The sequence below is a fragment of the Nicotiana tabacum genome, chromosome 20, assembly GCF_000715075.1.
Source record: "Nicotiana tabacum cultivar K326 chromosome 20, ASM71507v2, whole genome shotgun sequence".
NCBI lineage: Eukaryota > Viridiplantae > Streptophyta > Magnoliopsida > Solanales > Solanaceae > Nicotiana > Nicotiana tabacum.
The window spans coordinates 114,441,451-114,456,970 of record NC_134099.1 but is presented as its reverse complement, the minus strand read 5'-3'; the positions used below and the strand labels follow the sequence as shown (position 1 = coordinate 114,456,970).

Genomic DNA, 15,520 nt, shown 5'->3' with positions numbered 1-15,520 from the left:
CCTTGGGTAAGGTGCCATATTGTTAGGGGGTCTCATACCTCCCATGTTTCCATTGTTGAACTGTGGATGGACTGGCCTGTATTGCTGATTTTGCTGGCCCCAATTCTGACCACCATGTCTCTAGCCTCCATAATTAGACACATAATTCATGTCTTTAGGGTAGTGATGATGATCATGTTCTGCATTCCATTGGTTACCGATTGGCTGACTAATGCAAGATGCGCACAAGCCCCCATTGGTAGTATCTACGATGTGTACATGTTGCTTCTGCCCTGACTCTTCCACCTTTTTGGTGAGTATACTCATCTGTGTCAATAAGGTGGCCATATTTTCAGCCATAGAGTTGGATAGATCTAAGGGCACTGAGTAAACCACTGGAGTGATAGGTGCATTCCTGGTTGTCCATCCCAAATTTTGTGCCATCTTGTCAAGCAGACTCTGGCCTTCTCTCCATGTTTTGCTCAAAATGCTCCACCAGCTGAAGCATCAACAATGTTCTTCACGCTATCTGACAATCCCATGTAAAACCACTGCCCCAACATCAGATCTGGAATACCATGGTGCGGGCATATAACCAGCATCCCTTTAAAGCGCTCCCATGTTTCATGCAGTGTCTCCATTGGTCTCTGTTTAAAACTCAAAATTTCATCAATTTGTTGAGCAGTCTTATTGGGTGGGTGGAACTTGTTATGGAATTGCCTGACTAACTCATCCCAAGTTGTTATAGAATTTATGGGAAGTGAGTTTAGCCAAGTATGGGCAACTCCTGTCACGAAGAATGGAAACAATAACAGCTTGATTGCTTCAGGAGTTACGTTGGGTTGCCTTTGGGTTTTGCAGATAGAGAGGAAGTTCTTCAAGTGTTGCTGAGGATCTTCAACTTGCGACCCCGAAAATAGTCCCTTGTTCTGCAACAAGTGCAGCATGTTATTCGTAATTTGGAATGACTCAGCCTGTATCTGTGGAACTACAATGGCTGTGGATAGATTTTCAGCTGTGGGTTGTGCCCAGTCATAGAGAGCAGCCTCTGGCACTATTGGTACCGCTGGGTTTTCCTCATGATCCCCCATGACTGTTTCGAAGTGTGCAATTGTTGGTTGTTGTTTGTTTTTCCGATTATCCCGATTCAAGGCCTTGAAAACTTTCTCGGGATCTGACAATGCTTCAAATACTTCACCAGATCTCGATGAGTTTCTAGGCATACACTTCTTTCAATTGTAATTGATAACACCGTTAATTCCCTGGCAACGGCACCAAAATTTGATCACGCCCAACTATGCCTTATAAAAGGACAATGCGGACGTTGCAAATATAACCTGAATATTTATGCCCAGAGTCGAATCCACAGAGAATTAACCTATCAATTACTTTCGTTAGACTTACTAAATTCTTTAGAATCAACTTCCCTAAACGTTGTGAATAACAGTTGATGGTATATTTAATAACTAAGATTGAAAGTCAATAAACAGTTGTAAACTAAATATGCTTAAGTTGTGAACAATAATGAGAAGGTTCTAAGGTAGTGATTTCCCCTATTGATGGAATCTCTTATGTTTATGTTTCATATAGATTTACCAACACATCTCTATCAACCATGAACACTCTTTTTACCGTGAATCTCTCCTGAGTAATCACGATAATTTACTAGACGCACTCTCCCGAGATACGCTAGCTGGCTTTGTTTATTACAGTTCACTTTAGATTGAACCCAAGACTTCGTTATCCCTAATCCCACTTTTAAACCCGCAGTTATAGATCCCTCTTATACTTTGGGAGTGGTATTGTTCAACAATCACCTAAATATGCACTCTCTCCCGAGTTATGCATACTAAATAGGCACAGCTAATTGAGGATCCTGTCAATTAACTACAACAAACACGTAGTTGAACAAATAGAGATTAAACTAGCAAACTATATTAACATAATCAAGAAGTTCATCCTTCAATAGGTTCCATCAAAACCCTAGACAAAAGATTTAGCTACTCATGACAATGCGTAAATAAACTATGAAAATATTCATGATCAAAATTGCAAGAAAAATAAAGAGAAGAAGAAAAAATGATGTTTTGGGTGATCTCTCACACTTGTTTCTCTTGCCAAAGTACTTTCTAAAACATTACATGCCTCCCTTGGACGAGTTCTATTGTTTAATATAGGGTTTTGGGCTAAAATTCCCGTGTTTTGCACTTCAGTCCCTCAATTTTTCGCTTCCTATCGCGGTCCTACCGTGGTTACGCCAGGACCGTGGCCAACTAGCATCTCAGAATCCGCAACAGCCTTCTGCCGCGGTCCGACCGCGGTTACGCCGGGACCGCGACAGTCCATCTCCAGTTCTGGTTTTGCTGCCTTCGCGTGGTGCACTTAGCGGATATTGTAAGATTGGCCTCTTTTTCTCCGTAATTGATCCCAAAAGTACTCCATAGACTTCTTTTATTGTATATAGCCTGCAAAGCATGAAAAGCACTAATCAGAGCATTTTGTTATCACTTTTTACCATAAAAACTATACAAGAAGGTGGTTCTTTAGGGCCTAATTATAGTCCAATTCACCTATCATCAACACCCCACACTTAAATCTTTGCTCGTCCTCGAGCAAGTTGAACCACCTTCCTAAATCTATATCTATAGATCTTTATTCCTAATATATAAACTGCTTCTCCCAAGTCTTTCACGGGGAACTGTTTAGATAGCCAAATCTTGGTACTTTGCAATGCAGGTATGTCATTCCCTATGAGCAATATATCATCAACATACAACACTAAAAATATAATTGTGCTCTCACTAACCTTTTTGTACACACAAGGTTCTTCTTATCATCTAACAAAATTAAACTTTTCAATTGTCTTATTAAAGCGAATATTCCAACTTCGAGAAGCTTGCTTTAGTCCATAAATGGATCTTTGTAGTTTGCAAATTTTATTATGATCAGACGAAGATGTGAAACCTTTAGGTTGTGTCATGTACACATCCTCTTCTAGCTCACCATTAAGGAAAGCTGTTTTTACATCCATTTGCCATATTTCATAATCATAGTATGCTTCTATAGCAAGCAAAATCCGAATAGATTTGAGCATTGCCACGGGAGAGAACGTCTCGTCGTAGTCGACTCCTTTTTTCTAACGATATCCCTTGGCAACAAGACGGCTTTGTAGGTCTCCACCTTTCCGTCTGCTCCAATCTTTTTCTTAAAACCCCATTTACAACCTATAGGTTTTATATCCTTTGAAGGTTCAACTAAAGTCCATACTTTATTTTCTTTCATGGATTCCATTTTGGATTCCATGGCCTTTTGCCACTTCTCATAATCAGAACTTTGTATAGTCTCTTCATAGGTCTTAGGGTTTTTATCATTATGATCAACCTCATTTGATACATCATCTTGTACTATTAAATTTAATCTAGTTGGTACATGACGTTCTCGTGTAGACCTTCTAAGAGGTACTTGTACAACATGTTCACCTTGTGATGGATTTGGTTGTTGTTCAATTTGGTTTGGAACTGGTTCATTAACCTCTTCTTGAACTTCATTTAGTTCTTGAACTTGAACCGTTGAAGATGACAACTTCCTTGGCAACTTCAAAACATCCAATAAAGGTTCTTCAACTTGGGTCTCATGATCTTTATATTGTGTTGATTCATTAGTTTCTTGAATTTCATCAAGTTCTATTTCTCCATTATAATTTCCTTCTAAAAGAAATTCCCTTTCCTAAAAGGTTGCTCCTCTGGCCACAAACACTTTATGGTCACAAGGGTAATAGAAATAATATCACATTGTTTCCTTGGGATACCCAATGAACCTACACTTATCAGATCTTGAGTCAAGTTTATCAGACTGTAGTCTTTTAACATAAGTTGGATAACCCCAAACTTTAATATGTTTAAAGTTAGGCTTACATCCTTTCCATATCGCATATGGTGTTGTAGAGACTGACTTAGTGGGAACTTTATTAAGTAAGTATGTTGTTGCTTCCAAAGCATATCCCCAAAAATTTATTGGAAGATCAGTGAACCTTATTATAGATCTCATCATATCTAATAAGGTTTGATTTCTCAATTCAGACACACCATTGTGTTGTGGTGTTCTTGGAGGTGTCCACTGTGAGAGAATCCCATTCTCTTTGAGATATTTGGTAAAATATTCACTAAGATATTCTCCACCTCTATCAGACCTTAGTATTTTGATACTTTTACCAGTCTGTTTCTCAACTTCACTACGGAACCTTTTGAACATTTTAAAAGATTCAGACTTGTGGTTCATAAGATACACAAATCCATATCTTGACATATCATCAGTGAAGGTGATGAAGTAAGAATATCCACCTCTAACTTGAATTTTCATGGGCCCACAAACATCTATATGAATTAGTCCCAATAATTTAGAAGCTCTTTTTCCACTTCCAGTAAATGGAGTTTTGGTCATTTTTCCTTTGAGACAAGATTCACAAGTTGGATATGATTCAAAATCATACTTGTCAAGGTACCCTTTCTTGTGCAACTTGTTAATTCTTTTCTCTCCAATATGACCAAGCCTACAATGCCAAAGGTATGTATGATTTACATGATAATCTCTTTTCCTCTTAAGACTTGAAACATGCATAAACGAATTAGCATTCACATTAGGTAAGACATAAATATCATGTTGGAGATAGCCATTCATATATAAATTATCACCATAATTAATAGAGCAAATACCATTGCCTATAATAATACGAAAACCATGTTTGTCTAACATAAAAGCTAAAATTATGTTCGGAATAAATTTAGGAACGTAATAACAATCATCCAACATAAGTACTTTCCCCATAGGCATTATTAAAGAAATTGATCCTACAGCTACGGCCGCAAATTTTGCACCATTTCCAACTTGTAGATTAACTTCCTTTCTTTAGCCTCCTACTTATCTTGAACCCTTGCAACATATTGCAGATGTTATAACCACTGCCAATATCTAATATCTACAGTGAAGAATTAGTAGTAGCTAAAGAAACCTTGAAAATATTTTTCATTAATGTCTCGCCTTGTTTCTTGTCCTTTAGAGTTGCAAGATACTCCTTGTAGTTTCTCTTCCAATGCCCTTTCTTCATACAATGAAAACATTCAGCATCATTTACTGACTGTAAGATCAAATCTTCAGAAAGCTCTTTACCAAGCTTGTACCGCAATTTCTCATGTTCTTCGGTAAGAAAAATTATATAATTGACAAGGGGTTCAACTGGAGATTTTTCAATGTCCAACTGTGTATCAACCATCTTCTTAAGATATTCAATGATTGCAATTGGATCCATATTCTGATGTTTCCTCTGGAGTTCAGAACTCATAGAAGCGAGAATGATGTGTTTAATAGCAAGGCATTCTTCCAAGTGTTTCTGATAAACCTTGGTGCCTTGATCATCATTCTATGGTGGGATTATCTTTGCAGGCTTATCGATCATATCAATAGGCTTTTCATGCATGAGAACAATTCTCAAATTTCTATACCAGTCATCAAAGTTTGGTCCTACCAACTTGTTGGTCTCAAGTATTTCACGCAGTGATATAACAGACATATTGAGAGATCTAAAATATAGAAAAGAAAAGGCAATACTATAAGAACATATTTGCATATATCATAAAGACATGGACTTTTATCTAAATGATATTTCCACTGATTATTTTAAACTATTTACCCTCATTATAGTTTACGAAATCTTTATTTCTGTTAGTGGAGTAAAGGAATCCTTTAACAATATGTATGAGCCCCTTGGAAGTCAAGTTGCTTCTCACATATATTTTAAAGGTAGGTGCTCTTAGAAATTGTATCCCCATACAATTTCCTTAAATAGCACTATGTCAAATAGTCCCCTGGTAGTCAGGTCCTATTGGCATAGTTGAGTTCAACCATCATGATAGCAAAGAACTTATTAAATTTTACACTCCCCGGGTAGTCCAGGTGTCTAGTAAAAAATTGAATAATTCTTTCAATCCATGCATCTAATGCGATAAATAATTTTAACATATTCTCGAACTATAAGTCTGCTGGTAGTCAGGCCGCTCCTTATAAACAAGAAATAAGTAAAATTATTTACTTTGATGGATAGCTCTATAATAAAATATCTTATATTTTATTATTTAAGAACTCAAAATTTAGTAGGAGGGAATTGTTACTAAAATAATTTTTAATAACATGAAGATCAAATCTTTTATAGCATGTGAATATAGTTCAAGTTGTCTACATGCTTAGTCCTAAAATAATTTACATCACATGTAATAAATAATTCAAAATTATGTAATGAACAAGCACGTGACATAAAAATGAATTCAACATCTTCTAACATATTTATCTTATATATCACATATATCACAAAAAAATAATCCATGCCAGAATATTATTATTAATTAACATCTCATGAACTAATAACAATTAAAATAACAGTAGAATCCAATAACCTATTATAGATTACCATCGTATCCAATACAAAATTTCAAATTCAAGTTACGAACTATCTCAATAGTTTCAAATTCAAGTTACGAACTATCTCAATAGTTTAACTTATATATATATATTATTCACAATAAAATTATATCAATCCATATGCATTCAAACAATTTGACTATTGCATAATACACATGTATTATGGTTTGAACTTTTCATAATCTTAAAATATTTCGTAAAAAAATTTGTGACACAATAAACCACAGCTCTGATACAGTACTTTAAAATAGAAAGAACAAAAAACTAAGTTTTCTTGTAAAGTATATTGCTTGGTTTTGTGGCGTCTTAGAATAACTCGCTTAGCCAAGTTAATTGGGTGAAGTATATATGTATATATATAGTCACCAATCCTTTCCCTTTAGGTTAAAGGAAAAGACCAAGGCCGTTGGCCACATGAAGACCAATTCAATAGTTGGCATTTTCTATAATTCTTATAATTGGAAAATCAAATCCATTCCTTACGGGAATTCCGTGATCGTGAGGTCCCTTTAGTGGACTTTACACGTGGGTCCAATTCTAAATTGGATTCACTAATTAGTCTCCATTAATCTTTATATATTTCTTATATATATAAATATTATTTTTTATATATATCATATATATTTATCAACCAAGAGATATAATTTAATTTTTTATTTTAAATAGAAAACTTCAATTTGTTCACAATATTAATTATATTCTCTGTGCTAGCAAAGAATATAATAATATTTCATTTGGACTAATAATTTTAATTTATTTGACTAATTAAATTCTCTAATTTAATTATCAAACACTAAAATAATTAATCCTTTAGCAAAGATTAGAACACTCGTTAGTGTGCGACCCCATAGGTTCAATACTAAGCCGGTAGTAAATTGATCACATCAATATACTAATCAAGGGTGGCGTCTAGCAACACTCCTTAACGACCGTATAGCATGAAGTATACAATTTACTCTCAAGAACCCGTAGAAAAATAATGTAGTAATTCCTTCTGTCCTTATAGCTCTGGATCACCCTAGGATATGGTTCAACTGTCAAATCCTAATAGGCGACCAACTATGTGTTCATGTCAAATATAATCGACCATTAAATGACCTAAGAAACTCATTTCTTCTTTCATTCAATTCCCCTGGCCAAGGTCTTAGCTTGGTCGTTTATAATTCATGACGACATGGAGCTTAAACTCATTACCAAGAGTTGACAAATTCCATCTTGATCAATCACTAATTCTACAAGCATTTAATCATACCCAATATCCTTTCAACTATCGCCCTAGGGCAATAGGTGTCTGGTATCAAAGCACAATAAATAACTTATCAATTACTATGACGATCTCAGGTCAAACAATTTTTTTACATCACATTCTTCAAGAGAATATCCTATTGATAGTTTATGGTAATTCTAACCATTAGGAATTAACCAATGAGTCGGTTCAATGATCATATCTCTATATGCATCATCTATCTATGTAATTTAGTTAATGAGATCAACTAATCTTTATCCCATAAAGACGATCACATAAATATTGATCTAACCGAATTACTAATGTCCAAATTAATAATCCTACGATCAAGAACAAATTTAGATTAAATTATAAGAAACTTTACTCTCAATATCATGATCTCCGTCACGATGACAAGTCTCAAAATTTAATCAAGGACCTTATCAAATAAATCAAGCAATTAATAATAATAATAAAAGAATATCAAATACCATATATATTTTTTGTCAAATAACATTCACAAAATTATGTTCAAATCATCAAATATGATATTGGATCTAGGACATATCTACTATATCCCTAACAGAGTGAACTGAGTGTTGGAGTACAAGAAGACATGACTAAGATTTTTCGAACACATGAAGCGCGAGGGTTCTTGTAGAATTTCGTACTAGGAAAATAAGCCAAATTCACCTCAAAGCTACGTGTCTCACTGCAATTTATGCTTCCTTCAAGAAATCCCGATTCACACGTTTATCTGGAGTAGGAAAAAATCAATATTTATGTCCCATAGCAGAAAAGGTGAGAATTTCCAGGAATATTAACGGATTTCTCTGAAAGGAGTTCAGAATTTGTAGTAAAGAGAAGATATTCAATCCAACCAACATCACCGTTTGTGCCAACTCTTTTGTTACCATAACCAAAAGGATTAGCAGGACCCGCTTTGTCCTTCTCACACTGCGGCAAATTAAAGAACTTAACAGCTTCACCTTATAATTTGGTCATTGTTTCTTTAGGAACATCATGATTGAAAACCTTAAAGAATCCAAATTCTTGACATGCTGTAATAATATGGAATTTAGCTTGAGGGTCTAACATGTCTATCACTGGAATATTACATCAGAAGTATACGGTTTGCATGTTTTAATGTGAGAAGAATTTTCAAGAATTGGTTTAGATGAAACCACCATATTTGTATTTTCAAGATTTCTTTTCTTTTTCTACGAGGAAGAACAAAGATTTTTGGTTTTCTTGCATAAGTCACAAGTGTATTAAGGCAAAATTTTGCCACGTTTTGTTTTTATCCAAAATGTTTTGGGTAATTGCTAATTACCCGCATAATTAAGAATTATTTTAACATAAAATACTACTCAATTTTAATACACTTTATATATACTATCATGGTCATGTGGTACCATGTTAAATAAATACATACACTATTATTTTATTAAAATATCCATGTAAAAATACATATATTTTCTCAACTTCTAATTGTCCTAATCTCATATAAAGAGTACAAATTTTCGTATGCTTAATTCTTAAAATAGTAAAAAGATAACATTCTTTTCTAGTGAGAAAATAATTTATATCTTTATAATAAAAAAAAATCTCATAAACTTTTCTCATATTATGTGTATAATTTAAAACATAATCGAAAGTATAATATTAATAACTATATAAAATCTTTTTTTTTTCATTTTTCATTTTTTTCAAACTATTTTACAAAAATGTTCCACTCAAAATACCATATCAAAATGTATCCAATGGTATCAAGGTTGTCAAACTTACGGGGCGAAACACTAACAAGCTACGTGGAGCAATAGGTCAATTACATGTTGAACATCAAAACAATAGATAGAAACAGATTAGGAATATGATAAACCGAAGCAGTAGGAAACACATTGGTTTGAGAGCTTGAATTTAAAATCAGAACATACTAGTAAAGATAGTAAACACAAGGTGAAGAAAAGGAGAGTGTAATAATTAGCTTTGGTTTGCAGCCGGCTAATTTAGTAACAATGGTAAGTAATAGAAGAAAGCAGAAGAGCTTTTGAGTGTATGAGAGATGTGAACTAATATGAGTTCGTGTGTCTGTAAGACTGTAGAAGAGAGCAATATATATAGTAGTTTGAAAGCTAGGTAAATAAGGTAAGAGTCAAAATTGTTCAGTAATTATAGAACTCAGAGTAAAATCAGTCCAAGTCTTCCCTTAATTAAGGGAATTAGTTCAAACGGTAAAGAGCAGGTGACAAGTAAGGAAAGAAATCATACATAGCTGGAGTATAACAAATAAGGAAAGACTTCAAACAGTGCAAGTATAGAACAAGTAATTAGGTCTAGGTTCAGAAAGTCCTAATTAAGGAAACAATACTAAGAATCAGTAAATAATGTAGTCAACCACATAATAAGGCAAGAAGATAATTTAGAAGTCGGAAATCAACACAGAATATCATCATATGAAATCAGTAAAGGGTATCAATCACAGGAAATCAGGGACTCAAATAAAAGTAGTACTGATTAAGGGAAATTAAGATAAATTTCTATGAATAAACAAAAATAGACATAATATAGGCAAGAAGAATCAAGTCAAAAACCCTAATATGCACAATAGGGTAAAATTACGGAGACTCAAAACATATTCATGAGAAATAGATATTCGGAAGAATAGAATGAACAAATCAGCAAAGACAGACTCAGGATTATAACGTAGTGTTAAAACTAGGGTTTTAACATAACAAAATGTGATTAAAAAGAAGTTTTAATAGAAAGCCGTTTAAACATATGAGAATCAGAGAACAACTTTAAAAGACCAGAGATATGTTTTGAAGAAAAGTTCTAGAAACCCTAAAGGGAAAATAAAGTGACGCTTTAAGAAATCGAAAGGTTTTTCATAAAAAACAAAAATAGTTCAGAAAAACCTCAGATATGTTACAGATCTAAGAGGTACAGGAGAAGAGATTAGGGTTTTCTAGAAAAATAACCCAGAAATAGAGAGACCGGCTTAGAAACCCATAGGTTTAGCCGGAAAATAAAAAAATCTTACTCAATCAGGCCATGGTGGCCTGAGAATGGTGAGGACAAGCCCATGGGCGAGTGAACGGCCACTCTTGAGGACCTCAGGATAGCAAGAGTTCCAGTCATGGGGAGGGGGCCATTAGGGCTAGGAATGGTGATGAACCACCATAATCAACGGCGAGCAAGCAATGGCAGGTGGAAGCTGTGGTTAGGGCAGAGGGAGCTTGAGAGAGAATGAGAGGAGTGACGGCAGGTGAAGATGAGAGAATGATGGTTTGGGGGGTAGGTCGTTTAGGTTAAATTAGGTAAGAACGAATCTGGGTCTTTGATCAAAATTGATCAACGACCAAGATTTAATCAGATTGGGTCGGGTAGATTTAGGAATTGGGCTTGGGGTATTGTGCTGAGTATGATTAGGTGTTTGGGCTGGTCTAATTAGGCTAAAATTGAAATAGAATAGGCTATTTGTTAAATGCACGATTCAAATTAGTTAAAATAATTTATAAAATAGCTAATAATTATAAAAAATAAATTTCATGCATAGAAAATAGTTTAAAATAATTATTTAGTATTTAAAAATACAAATGATTAATTTCTGGTGAAAAATAGCATAACATTATATGCATGGACTATAATTACAATGTTATTGCAATTATAACCAAAAGGTACCTAATTGGCTATTTAGGGAATAATTTGGCCTCAGTAGGACCATAAACAAAAAATTAAATCAAGAAATGCTTTTTGAAATCATTTCTGATGCAATTTTATAATTACTTATTAGAAACAAAATACTGGACAAATTAATAAAAATGTAGGAAAATTATGGAAAAATACCAATTGCTATGAATGCATGATTTTGAAGGTATATATGCAATTTAAAAAAAATATTTGGAAAAAATTAGGTATCAACAGTTGCCTCTCTTTACCCGGAAAGGATGAAATAGTTGTCGGGTAAAGATATGATGGCCAATTTTGACCGAACGAGACGGTTTGGGATATTTAGGCCGCACCCTGGCTTCTGACCTACCTACATATCTCTAGTTTTACAGGAATCAGGCTGTATGTAGTTCCAGATTCGTCGGCGAAGTATACCGGTGAAATCATCACAAAAACGGACGCAACATCTAGGGATGGGCGGATGAACGGTTTATGGGGGAGATCAGGTTTGATATAGTTGAGGGAACTGGAGTGGGATCGCTCCCGCTGGGATAGTCGTTGCTTACTGGGTTTCCTGCAAATAAGAATACTACAAGCATATATTGTGCATAAAATTTAAACATGATGCAGGTTCCCATTGGACTATAAAAGTTGTCTTTGGACGGTTAAAGATAACGTCCTTGGACCATGACGTCCAGGGCCATGAATTATTTAGTGAGGGATTCACAGGCCATGAAATGATGTTCTCGATCCATGACAATGGTGCCTCTGAACCAAGATGCATTTGAATAATGATATGCAAATTTGAGGGATCCTCAGGCCATGACATGGTGTCCTTCGGCTATGAGGATGGTGCCTTTTAGACTATGAGGCCTTTGGATAGATTGGCAATATTTCAGCCCATGATATGCAGTAATATGATGTTAACAAGACAAGGCTTAGTATTGTGAAATGAAAGGCAGAGCTTAGCCCGATTGAAAACCGAATAAATAGTACTTAAAATAGAGCAATATTTGTGCAAAGAGGGACAATGCTTAGTCCCATGCAGATGGGAGGCAAGGATTAGCCTCATGCAAGTATGGAGGCAGGGATTAGCCTCATGCAAATATGGAGGCATGGATTAGCCTCATGCAAATATGGAGGCAAAGATTAGCCTCATGCAAATATGGAGGCAGGGATTAGCCTCGGCAGATATGGAGGCAAGGATTAGCCTCATGCAAATATGGAGGCAGGATTAGCCTCATGCAAATATGGAGGCAGGAACTAGCCTCATGCAAATATGGAGGCAGGGATTAGCCTCATGCAAATATGGAGGCAGGGATTAGCCTCATGCAAATATGGAGGTAGGGAATAGCCTCATGCAGATAGGGAGACAAGGATTAGCCTCAGGCAAATACGGAGGCAGGGATTAGCCTCATGCAAATACGGAGGCAGGGATTAGCCTCATGCAGATAGGGAGACAAGGATTAGCCTCATGCAAATATGGAGGCAAGGATTACCTCATAAAAATATGGAGGCAGGGATTAGCCTCATGCAAATATGGAGGAAGGGATTAGCCTTATGCAAATAGGGAGACAAGGATTAGCCTCATGCAAATATGGAGGCAGGGATTAGCCTCATGCAAATATGGAGGCTGGGATTAGCCTCATACAGATATGGAGGCAAGGATTAGCCTCATGCAAATATGGAGGCAAGGATTAGCCTCATGCAAATAGGGAGGAAAAGATTAGCCTCATGCAAATAGGGAGGAAAAGATTAGCCTCATGCAAATATGGAGGCAGGGATTAGTGTAGACATGTGATATTTGACCCTCCCCAAGATTTTTCTTATTTTAGCATGTAAATATTTAATTTAGGCTCAATATAGCTATTTCAACTCATTTTTACTCTTTTACTTTATTTTACTACAAGAAAATGAAAATTACAAAATAAATATTTTTATTTTATGTACCTTTCATAAAGTACAAAAAAAATACAAAAAATAGTACCTTAATTTTATCTTTATATAATCTTGAAAAATACAAAAAATATGTATTAGTTTCATGTTTTAATGTAGTTTAGTTTAATTAATTAGACTTTATTTTTGCATCATGTAGTATAGTTATCTTATATTGAGGGAATTTAGTTATGGTTTTAATTAATAATTTTTGGAGTATTCTTAGCCCAAAATTGAAACACAAAGAAAAGACATGGTCCAACCCAATTACCCTTGGTTCATTCTTCCCAACCCATTAGCCCATTTAAGTGCAAGATTTAATCCTAGCCTTCTATTTCCTTTTAATCCAATGGCCATCATCTTTTCCCACTTCCATATAAAATACCCAATTATAGAAACCCTACCCCAAGTCTTCAATTCATAGACCAAAACTTAGACTAAAAAAATGGCAGCCTTGATCTTCGGATTCAATGCTTGAAAAAGGATCCCTAAGTTAGCCGCACCTTCTAATTTTCTCGGAATTCCTTAATCATCATCGCCACATTCCGTCATTCTTTGGCTTCAAGTCTTTATTCTATTTCAGAATAATGACAAACATGACTAATGGAAATTCCACCTCATGAGCTCAAATTCACATTTAAAGTGAAGGAACAAAGTTCACGTGCATTTCATCTAGTTAATATCACTGACCAATATGTAGCTTTCAAGGTGAAGACCACTTCGCCTAAGAAATAATGTGTCCGCCAAATATAGGTGTTATCAAACCAAAATCGACATATGATTTCACAGAGAAGATGGAGTTTCGTTTGAGTCGAGGTTGATTCCAGTGCCTACGAGAGGTTCCGGTTTGCAATTTTGGTGTTTTGGTCCAAGGATTGTTGCTTGTTTAGCCCGATTGATTTGCAGTTTTCAGCTTGGTTCATCAATAAAAGGTCAATCTCTCAATTTTCATTCTCATTTTATTGTGTTATGATAGCTTGGTGCGTGTGTTGGTTGATTTGTGATTCTACGTTGTTTGAGTAGTATGTCTTAGTTTTCATTTAAATTGTTTTAATTAGTTTTATTTCGATTGTGATGTATGTAGTTTTGGTTCTTGAATAATTGCTTTTAGTTGGGTAGATGGAAAAATTGGAGTTGTTTCTTTCTTGGCGAGGAATAAGAATGGGCCATAAGGTGTGTCTTGAACTATAAAGAGTCTTGGCCAAGTAATAAATCATGTTAGCTATACTTTGGCCCCAATAATATCTTGTTCATAAATTTGGCTTTATAACAATCTCAAAGATTAGGAAAATAATTCAAATGCGTAGTTGCTTTAGGCGCGTAATTTAAATTTACCTTCCTAAACTCGGGTGTGCATTTCATGTGACCCAAATCCAAATCTTAACAACGTTAAATAAAATGTGTCTTGGACTGCGGGTGCATTTCATGTGGCGTGGTCCAAAGACGTATTTTAGATGACGTTGAAATCTTCCTTAAAATATTTAAAGCGGTTTAAAGCTAAAATTCACATAGGTTTAAAAGTGTTTTAAAATCAGATAATTAAGCCGAATATAACAGTTGAGCGATCACGCTAGAACCACGGAACTCGAGAATGCCTAACACCTTCTCCCGGGTTAACAGAATTCCTTACTCAGATTTCTGGTTCGCGGAGTTAAACAGAGTCAATCTTTTTCTCGATTCGGGATTTGAACCGGTGACTTGAGACACTATAAATTATCCCAAGTGGCGACTCTAAAACTTTTAACAATAAATCCCGTTTCGATTGTCCTTTAATTGGAAAAACTCCTTTACACATCACCTTACGGGGGTGTAGGTAAAAAAGGAGGTGTGACAGCTCTGGCGACCCTGCTGGGGGCTGAACCCGGAATCTCTGGTTCAGGGTTCAAGAATTCGAGCTTAGAATAATTGTTATAGTTGGCTTTATCCATTATCTGATTTCGTTACATGATTTGGGCCTAATGTGCTAATTGATTGCTTTTACCGCTTTGATATTCCGTGAACTGTATATAAACTATTGCGAAATCCCTCTTCTCTCTGTCTAAATCATGAAGAAGTGTGCACTTCGTGTGACTTCTTTTCTGTTAGAGTTATATTCCAAATTTAGAACGAGGTTCGGACAAGTTGCAAAGCCGATGAAGCTTCTGTATTCCTGGTACGCTGCCCCCCCTCGGCTCGAGCTGTCCGCTCGGGTAGGCCAGGTCTAGAACAATAAACCCCAGGATTTAAACCTAGAAAAAC

The 15,520-nt window shown here is 35.3% G+C and overlaps 1 non-coding gene across 1 annotated transcript; it reads left to right on the top strand.

The window, feature by feature from the left end:
- Window positions 1–552: 552 nt before the first annotated feature.
- LOC142174972 (small nucleolar RNA R71) lies at window positions 553–659 on the top strand. The gene has a single exon (XR_012704170.1). It is a non-coding gene; the product is annotated as a small nucleolar RNA R71 (small nucleolar RNA).
- The last annotated feature ends 14,861 nt before the right edge of the window (window positions 660–15,520 follow it).